This window comes from Vicia villosa, linkage group LG2 (genome assembly GCF_029867415.1).
Source record: "Vicia villosa cultivar HV-30 ecotype Madison, WI linkage group LG2, Vvil1.0, whole genome shotgun sequence".
Taxonomy (NCBI): Eukaryota; Viridiplantae; Streptophyta; class Magnoliopsida; order Fabales; family Fabaceae; genus Vicia; species Vicia villosa.
This window is the reverse complement of record NC_081181.1, coordinates 94921101-94932023: the sequence shown is the minus strand read 5'-3', so window position 1 is coordinate 94932023 and position 10923 is coordinate 94921101. Positions and strand designations below refer to the sequence as shown.

General features: G+C 35.9%; 1 pseudogene; it reads left to right on the top strand.

Moving 5' to 3' along the window:
- LOC131649614 (uncharacterized) overlaps positions 1-10463 on the top strand; it is a 25393-nt pseudogene extending 14930 nt beyond the window's left edge.
- The last annotated feature ends 460 nt before the right edge of the window (positions 10464-10923 follow it).

Genomic DNA, 10923 nt, shown 5'->3' with positions numbered 1-10923 from the left:
CGGAAGGATTCTCACGTGCGCCTGCACATGACTATACCCTCCACCTAATTTCTTATGTGTACTTAATCCGGGTTAGGATTTGTCCATAATGTATCACTTGTAACAGAACCAACGCAAGTAACAGAACCAGAACAACAAAAAAAATGAAATGAAAAAAAAAAAAAAAGAATTAACCCTTCCTTTGGAAACAATAAAAAGATGGTCCCCAGTGAAGTCGCCATTTTTCTGTCGCGGGCGAAAAATCATTTTGTTCCTCTTTTTTGTGGGATGAGACACCTGATGCCTTCTTTGGGCTCGAGTGCTCATAAAAAATGATTTTTCTTTGTTTCGACCAAACTTTTTATTATTTCCAAAGGAGGAAAAGGAAAAAAGCTGCAATAACCTAAAAGTGGGGGGAGAGATCTTTGGGTAAGAGGGTTGGTTATACGAAGGGAAGGTATTAGCACCCAACGTATCTATAGTACTCTATAGGTTTCTTTGCTTTGTTTTTCATTCCATGTTATTGAGAGGTTCTTGTGAAATAGGTGGGACCTAAGGTGTTTGTTTGATTATGCTCGCAAAGATCATCGCGATCCTCTGCATACATATCCCTTAGAGGGAATCAGAGCATCTGTAGCTCGGGGTCTACGGGTGCTAAGGTTTGAATGGTTTTTTTTTTTGTTTTGTTTTGCTCGCCAAGGATCGACCTTGTGCCTACGTATTCTCAAAGGGATGTTGAGAAAGTCAGAGCAATCGTAGTTCCCACTTATGCTAGTGGAAGCAAAGGAAAATAGACAAATGTCGTCTAAATGCTAGATGTATCTAATCTATATCATCACATACATCTGTTTGATTTTTGTTTGTTTGTTTAACCAGCCTTGTGGCAAAAACTTTCAATGAAGTCAGCCTTGTGACAAAAAGTTTTGATTAATCAGCCAGCCTCGTGGCAAAAGTTTCAATGAAGTCAGCCTTGTGACAAAAACTTTGATTAATCAGCCAGTACGGTGGCAAAATGGTTTGATTGATTAGCCAGCCTTGTGGCAAAAAGAAGTTTGATTGATTAGCCAGACTCGTGGCAAAAAAAGTTTGATTGATTGATTGTTTGTGATGATATAAAAGAGATACTCCTAGCATAGAGATGAAAAATGTCTAATCTCCTAGGGTATTTGTTTTGGATATTGGGGATGCTTATAAGAAGCCCGTGGGTCCTTGTACGAAGCCCAAGAGGAGGCTATCCGAGGGTCCTTGCATTGTAAGCCCAAGAGGAGGCTATGGGAGGGACAATCCAGGGTCCTTGCATTGTAAGCCCAAGAGGAGGCTATGGGAGGGTCACTCGTTTGTACAAAGCCCAAGGGGAGGCATGGTATAGTTGGTTTGAGCTCTTAGAGCGATTTCACCGGGAAACCATACTCTATGTCCTAACCTAAACTAGGGAGATTCTTTGCACGAAGCCAAATAGGAGGCTATGGGGAACCTAGTGTTGTACTAAGTTGAACAAGCATATATAACACAATCACAAGTATGAACAAGTACGAACAAACATGAACAAGTACATGAACAAATATGAACAGTTATATATATATGACAAAGTGTGTGTATATAATGGAGTTTATGAAGGAAATATACCTGTAAGCATGATCCATTTGTATACACAGGGCTCGGGACTCACACTCGGGGAGAAGTCCACTTGAGTTTATTCAAAGCTATGTAAACAGGTATTTACAAAGGGGCTTGGGACTTATACCTACATGGAGGCCCGTGGTATTTTTTGGGAAGATTTAAAGAAACCTTCATTTTTGGTTTGTTATTCAAAGTTAAAAACAAATTGATTGAGATATGTACAAAAGGCGTACAATGAAATACCTAATTTCATGTACTGGAATGGGTATGTACAAAAGGGGCTTGGGACTTATACCTACATGGAGGCCCATGGTATATTGAAAAGTTTTGAAGTTTCTTTGAAGTTTTGTTGTTTTGAAAATGATTTGAAAATTGTTTGAAAAGATTTTATTTTGAAGAAGTTTTATTGTTTTGAAAACTGTACAAAAAAGAAAAGAAATGGGACTTACACTCTCTAATATTCGAGAGGCCCCACTTCGTTTTGAAAATCAATTGATCAATTAAAAAGATTTAATCAATAGTTTTCTTTGAAAATCAAAAGAAAATGGTTTATCGTTTTTGAAAAGAATCGCGATCGCTTATTTAAAATGATTTGAATTTTGAAAGAAGTTAATTTAATCAAGATAAACAAAAAGATTGTCTTAAATTGACACTTAGATGATTAGGGTTTGCTCAAAAAATATTTACAAGTGATTAAATTTGAGAAATCAAGTGAAAAACAATATTTAAAAGTATTAAAAAACACTTAAAATATGTTATTTTAAACTTAATTAAAAATGTATTAAACAAATATATTTTTGTGATTTTTTTTTGATATTCATAAAATACATATATAAAATAATAAGTGTATAAAAAATGAATAAAAAATGAGTTAATTTGATTGGTTAAATTAATGGTTGAAGTTGTGAAGAAAATGAAGAGAAATAGTGATAAAAAAGAAGGGTTTGGTCCCATAGGGACTTGAACTCGTGACCCTGAGGTCACTACTCAAAACAAAAGCCAACTGAGCCACGCTTGTGGCTTGTAATATACACGCGTTGAATTAATTATATTTTAAATCAATTTCCAGAAATCCTTTGAACCAAAAACGCGCCAAGAACAACCCTCCAACTGAAATTTGAAAATCTCTAAAACTGTGTTGTTTTGATCAAGCAAAGGGTCTATCTCACTCGGTTTTTCACAAGGAACATGATGGTGATCTCAGAATTCATTTATTTTTGCTCTAAAGGGGTCAATTTTCGCATGAACATGAAGAACCCTAGAACTGAAATTCAATGTGAAATCGTGTATGTGCAAGTTATGATGCAATTGATTGAGGGTTAATGATCCTCATAGGTGCAGAAACAAGATGGTATGCTCACATTTCATTTATGATGCGTGGAAGTATGAATTTGAAGTTCATGAGCACTTACCTCAAAAACGGCCAAACTGAGTATTGGATTTTGATCTGGAGGTGTTACAGATGCTTTGTATCAATCTGAATAGCTTCTATGATGATTATGGAAGGTGTCTGGATGTCTGGAACAAGTTGAATTCATCTGAGCATGGCCATGGCACCCGATCTGCAGTTGCTTCAAGTATGAATCGAATTTGAAGATGGAGATGTTTCAGATCATATGTGAGTGTTTGGATAGTTCATATGTGATATATATGAGGTGTTGGAAGTGTTAGTTTGGACAGAAATGATCTTGAATGGATTTTGGCATGATAAGGCCATGGTTATGCATATTTGAGAAGTGAGGTAGTGATTTTGAGCTTGAGGTGTTTTTGGGGTGTATGAGTGGTTCAAACAAGTTTCAAATGATGTTTATGAGTTGTGGGAAGCATCACTTTGTTCAGAACTTGCAAGGTTTGGAGGTTGAGTTTTCTACCTCACTTTGAAACACATGACTTGTAATTCAAGAAAGAAGAGAGAAAACCTATAATTGTGAGGTTTTGGTGTGAATTGAAGAGTGATTTGCACCTCTATTTATAGGCCAAACATTCTGAACTCAGAGCTTTGCAACTTGCTTCTTCTTTGGTGATTTGGCACTTAAAGGATAGAAAGGAATCTTACCATTAAATGCATATGGTTAAAGTTACTAAACCATGGTTAAAATTGGCTATGCTTCTTATCTCTTTCCCATCTGTCTCAAATCAGAAAATATCTTCCAATTATTGCCTCTATGTATCATTACTTGGTCCATTTGGCAATTTGGCTCATAACTTTGGCAAAATGACTTGAAATTTCAAGTGAAAAGTTCACTAATGGCAAAAATTCAAAACCATAGCTACACTTCAAATTTTTTCATGCTCTTGGACATTTTGGAAAGCTCATGTTACACACTTCAAAACCCTAGTTGAAAGTTTCTTCAAGATCTTTAAGGAAGTGGGTGAAAAAGATCCATGAACTTTGAGAAAAATGAGGTTTTAAGTGAAGTTTTCAAAAGATACCAACTTTGAAGCTCCATATCTCTTAAATGGTTGATCTTATGGAAAAAAATTATATGTGACAAAGTTGTTCATTGGATCAAAATCTACAACTTTCATGTTGGAAGTTTTTTTCAGTTTGTAGGTGAAATTTTGAGAAATTCCCTCCCAAAGTTTGGAAAAAACCATGAAAAACACTTAGAAAAATTTTCTAAGTATGAAAGTCAAACTTTGACTTTTTGATTCTTGATTGATTTTCTTGATTTTTCTTAATCAAATTACTTCTCATATCATATATTGATGATTTAAAACTTCAAAAGTCATGGTTGACCAAAATTCCCCAAAAGTCAATGGTGATCTTGTACAGTTGACTTTTTCAGACGAATCGCGTTTCTGGAGATTTCAAATGAAACAGGCTATCCTCACCAAATGAATGGTATGAATGGATCATATTGAAGCATTAGAGGATATTGAGCCATGGTTTGAGTTGTGGCACCATGTCCTGATTAAAAAGTCAGTTATTCAGTGAATTAGGTCAAAACCCTAATTGTCAACCTGATGAAATTGATGACTGTGGACCTTGAATTGAGATGCAATTTCCATGGGATATGGTCATAGGGGTTATTTGAGGATGATTGAAACCTTTGATTGACTTCCTGGGGGTTTTTAGGGTTTCCCAAATGTGATCCCTGATTTTAGTCCCTGATAGTTCAAAATCCTGATCTGAGGATTTGTCTGATCAATCTTTGTGTAGGAGATGTCTTGAGCTAATGGATTAGGTCAAAATGAGGTACTTGGGGTCTTGAGGTCATGTCCCAAGTTATTAGACCAAATTCTGAGCAAAAGTCAGGAGTATGCTATCTTCAGTCAAAACCCTAATTCAGTCGATTCAAAGCTGTTGAGCTTGCTGAAATGAATCTCTGAGGACCAAATGTTGATTATTGATGAAGATGATTCATTTGAGATGAAGGGAGAACAAAACCCTAGTTGATTGTTGCTTGTACTGATGAGTGATTTCTTGATTAAATCCCTGCTGAGTCACAAGTAGCAAACACAAACTATGCCATTTGTTAGAGATGCAAATGATGCATATGCAATGATATGAGGTGGTATCTTAGGTCAAAAATTGGGGTATGACACCTCCTCAAGGTCAAAAACCAAAGTTCGCCCAATTATATATTTATGACACCGAAAATGAGGTGGAAAATAGAATGCATCATCTAAGGTAATCGCCACGCACAATTCACTTTCTTGGTTGTTAAATAGTTGCTTATACTGTACTGAGCAGTTTTATTACTTGAATAATCTGTTTTGGTCTTTAAGAATGCTTTTTTCTCATGTGAAGGAACAAAGAGAACATTGATCCTTTGGTTGTCAATCAACTGTCCAACATGTTGTATGAATTCAATCCTCATGCTAAGATCTTTCAAATGGCAAGACACTGGTTGAATAGAGGGGAACCTCAAAACCTAAAACTGCGACTTATTTCTAATCGGTCTACCGATGGCAGAGTGTATAACCAGCCAACTGTCAGTGAAGTTGCAGCCTTGGTTGTTGGAGATATTGACACGGCAGAAATGAGGGATATAATAATGCAAACTAGAGGAGGAGGACTTCAACGAATCAATGAACTCCATGCCGCTTACATGGCTTACCAATATCCGTTGATTTTTCTGTATGGTGAGGATGGCTATAGACCTGATGTAGCCCATAGGGACCTGCCTGTCAACGAAAACAGCATTAGAAATAGGCTCACGATTCGCGAATGGCTGGCCTTTCGCATTCAAACCAGATCAAAAGAAGCTAAGACTTTGTTATCTTCTAGACGGCTGTTCCAGCAATTTTTGGTCGATGGTTACACTATGTTAGAGTCCGAGAAACTAGAATGGCTACGCAAAAATCAACCAAAGCTTCGAGTGTCCAAGTACAACTCTTTACATGAAGAGGGCGACCAAAGTCAAGCTTCAGGTTTAAGCATAGGTAAACGAGTGGTGTTGCCTTCGTCCTTTGTTGGCGGTCGTAGGTTTATGGATCAATTGTACTATGATGGAATGGCTATATGCAGTAAAGTTGGATTTCCAGATTTGTTTATTACTTTTACCTGTAACCCGAATTGGCCGGAGATTCAAAGGGTACTTGGTCCTCTTCATTTGAAGCCCCAAGATCGGCCGGATATCATTTCTAGAATTTTCAAAATCAAGTTTGATCAATTGCTTTCATATTTGACCAAAAAAGGTGTTCTTGGCAAAGTCCTGGCTTGTAAGTTATTTATCCCGGTCGACTCTGTTTTGATTATAATATGTCTAAGTGCAATTTTAAGTTTTGATGACATAGGAGTAAACCAACACTTCTGCTTTATATTCTACTTTGAATTGATTATACTATTTCTAACAGCAAATTTAACTTTTACATTCTCTATCATTGTAGATATGTACACCATTGAATTTCAGAAAAGAGGATTGCCTCATGCCCATATATTGATCTTCTTGCACCCTTCAAACAAATATCCAAGACCGGAAGACATTGACAAGATCATTAGTGCTGAAGTGCCCGATCCCGAAACACAACTTCGGCTTTACAATTTGGTGAAATCTCACATGGTTCATGGTCCTTGTGGTTTGGAAAATCTCAACTCACCCTGTATGAAAGATGGGAGGTGCACAAAGTTTTACCCTAAGAAATTCCAAAATACAACTATAGTGGACCAAGAAGGCTACCCGGTTTATAGGAGAAGAAACAACGGACACACCATTCAAAAGAAAGACATCATTTTTCATAGTGGTCACGTGGTTCCTCACAATCCAAGTTTTTTGTTGAAGTATGAAGCCCACATCAACATGGAATGGTGCAATCAAAATACTTCTATCAAATACCTTTTCAAATATATTAACAAAGGGTCCGATAGAATTTCGGCAATCATACAAGGGCAAGACAAAAACAACGTTGACGAGATCAAACAATATTTGGATTGTCGATACATCTCCCCAAGTGAAGCATGTTGGCGTATATTTTCTTATTCTATACATGGCAGAAAACCAGCCGTAGAAAGATTGTTTTTTCACATGGAAGGTGAAAACTCCGTGTACTACAAAGACTACGAGCAGGTTGGTGATGTGTTGCTTAAACCAAGTGTAACAGAGTCCATGTTTACAGCCTGGTTTGAGGCAAACAAAACTTACGAGGAAGCAAGATTACTAACTTATGGTGACTTTGTTTCTAAATTTGTTTATCACAAACGAAGTCGAAGTTGCAAACCAAGGAAGCGAGGGTATACCATTGGTCGATTGATTTGGGTTCCGCAATCCACTGGCGAGTTGTTTTATTTAAGGATGATGCTTACCGTCAAAAAAGGGCCGTTATGCTATCAAGACATAAAAACGGTTGATGGTAAAAAGTGCAAAACTTTTAGAGATGCGTGCTTTGCGATGGGATTTTTACAAGATGATCGTGAATTTGTCGAGGCAAACAAAGAGGCGCATCTTTGGGGGTCGGGTCCTTTTTTACGCAAACTATTTGTGACAATGTTACTTTCGGCATCCATGAATAGACTTGAACATGTTTGGAGAAAGACTTGGAGATATTTATCGGATGGTATTCTTTATGATCAACGGTTATTGGCAAGAAACCAAGGTATTTTATCTTACTATATTTGTGATATTTTTTCCTTATTTTCCTTGCTGTTACAAGTGCTATTTAATACTGTCCATAATTCCTAATAGGAATATTGTCCATATTTTGGAATATGAAACCAGTTCTGTTACCTCATATGCAAAAGTTATAAAATTCAAATAGTGCGAATTTTCTCCATATTTAGTATTTGGTATACAGTTCTATTTTGGAATCTACTCATTGCGGTTCAGCAGCATTTATAAACATTGCTTATATGACATATTTGCATGAAACACCTGGCCTGCATCCATGCTATTAAAAATATAGCAGCTATGATGAATGCACATGCTCGGTGAATATATATGGCCTATGTCATGCAACATGCTGTTACAGAGGAGGAGGACATAAATTATTTGACTATTTCCAAATATAATGCAAATATAATCGCTAAGGTCTAAGAAAAGATAATGCTAATCTTTTTTCAAATAGCTTCATTATTTATACATTACAGGTTTTATGTACATATCACTATTGAGATTCAAACACATGTACGGATTTAATTGTTATGATCCATAAGGTTCTGTATGTGCAACATGAACTTGCTGGTCTAAATAGTTAATATTTCCATGTATTTGCAGAATGGTAATAAAATTGTATTAATTCCCTTTTTTTATCATAGGTTTGACAATGAGCGATGCCGAGCTAAAGGAACGGACACTGATGGCTATTGAAATACTATTGCAAAATAATAATCGTAGCTTGAAGGACTTCAAACCAATGCCAGTTCCAAAAGAGGATGTCGTTTTCTTTACTAGAAACAGATTACTTTATGATGAACGTCAATATGATGTTGTTGAACAACAACAAATTTTTGAACATTTGTCCGCTTCTCTTACAGGTAATATGACTATCTTATTACAACAATTTCGTATATGTCAACTCTTCAATTTTTATTAACAAGACTTTTTGGAAACATCTCTTATACATAGATGAACAAAGAGGAATTTTTGAGGAAATCATGGATGCTGTAAAGAAGCAACAAGGTGGTGTTTTTTTTCTGTATGGCTACGGTGGGACTGGTAAGACCTTTATGTGGAAAACTTTATCAGCAGCACTTAGGTCTAAGAAAAAAATTGTCTTGCCTGTTGCTTCAAGTGGGATTGCAAGTTTGTTGTTACTAGGTGGAAGAACAGCTCATTCTAGATTTAAGATTCCAGTTCCTACTCTAGAAAATTCTATTTGCAACATTGAAAAACAAGATGATCTTGCTGAGCTTCTAAAGATGACAGATTTAATTATATGGGATGAGGCTCCTATGGCTAATAAATTTTGCTTTGAATCTCTCGACAAATCCTTGAGAGATATTATGAGTGGAATCCCACATGCATCTAGGAAAGTTTTTGGTGGTAAGGTTGTTGTGTTTGGTGGTGACTTCAGACAAATTCTACCAGTTATACCAAGAGGAACTAGATCAGACATTATCCATGCAACCATAAATGCTTCTTATATTTGGGATCATTGTAAGGTCTTGAGGCTTACAAAGAACATGCGCTTGCAAACTGGTGATAATGCTTCTTCTACAGCTGATGACATAAGGAGCTTTTCTGAGTGGATTTTAAAAATTGGAGATGGGACCATGTGTGAGCCAAATGATGGTTATGCTGATATTTGTATTCCAGATGAGTTCTTAATTTCTAACTTTTCTGATCCCATCAAGGAAATTGTTGAAGATACATACCCTGATCTCATTCATAATTATCTTGATTCCAATTATCTTCAAAGTCGTGCGATCTTGGCTTCAACAATTAAGGTTGTTGATGATATCAACCAATATATCACAAACCTGCTTCCAGGTATATAAATATCACTTAGTTCATTTTCATTAAGTTAATTGTTAACACCTTTTGATATGTCTTTGGAAATTGTTGTAGGAGAAGAGAAAGAATACTTCAGTAGTGATTCTATTGATAAATCTGATGCAACTAGCTTTGATGCATATGAGCATGTGACACCTGAATTCCTAAATGCTCTCAAAACTTCGGGATTGCCTAACCATTCCATCAAGTTGAAATTTGGTGCCACTATTATGTTAATGCGCAATTTAGATCAGTCGGAAGGATTGTGCAATGGTACAAGGCTAACTATAACCAGGCTTGCTAATCATGTCATTGAAGCTAAGATCATTTCTGGAAAAAATATTGGTAACTTATTTTATATTCCTAGAATGTCTCTATCCCCCTCACAATCCCCATGGCCGTTTAAATTGGTAAGACGCCAGTTTCCAATTATTGTTTCATTTGCGATGACTATTAACAAATCCCAAGGGCAATCACTTGATAATGTTGGTTTGTATTTGCCTAAAGAAGTTTTTAGTCATGGGCAATTATATGTGGCTATCTCAAGAGTCAAAGCGAAAAAGGGTTTAAGGATTCTTATTCATGACAAAGATAAACAACCTATGAGCTCTACCACCAATGTTGTATTCAAAGAAGTGTTCCATAACATTTGAAAAGGTCCAAGTTTTATAAATATTATTTTATCATGCCATTAACAATAGTTAATAAATGTTTATTGCCCTTTACATGTACATGTTAGCTTATTTTTCGTTTTCTAACTATTTCAGGTCCAAACATTCACATCATTTTTGAATTTCAGGCTGCAGCCATTGTTGTATTCAAACATCCGTTCCATGACATTTAAAAGGTGCAACTTTTACAATTTTTTGGCTTATCATCCCATTAACAACTTTTAATAAATCTTTGTTGTACTTTACATTCACATGTTAACTTTAATTATTTTTTTTTATCTATTTCAGGTCCAGCCATTCACCTCATCAAAGAGTTTAATGCTGCAGCCATATTTTTTTTTCAACCAAACATCCAAAATGGTGTTGTGACATTATAGCTCCTTCATGTGTTATGACTTTGTAAAAACTAATTATATCCTATTAGAAACATGATTTTGATTTGATAAATTTATTGTTCCATTTGTTTTATTTTTTTGGAAATTGGCATATCTTAAAAATATTACCCGTGCGGCAGCACGGGTTTGTTACTAGTTTTAGTGAAATAAAAATGTAATAGTAAAATTTTAGTTGGTATGAGGTCTTGAACTAAAGATCACACGCTTATGTCGACAACTCTTAGGTCAGACTCGGAACCGTCTTAAAAAGTCATTCTTAACCGACTTAACAAGTATTTTTTCTACTAGTGAGAGACTTTAGTTTGACTCTCTCATGAAAGACTTCAATTTGAGTCCCTCAAGCGAGACATTAAGTTGAGTCTCTCATACAATAAATCGGGTAAA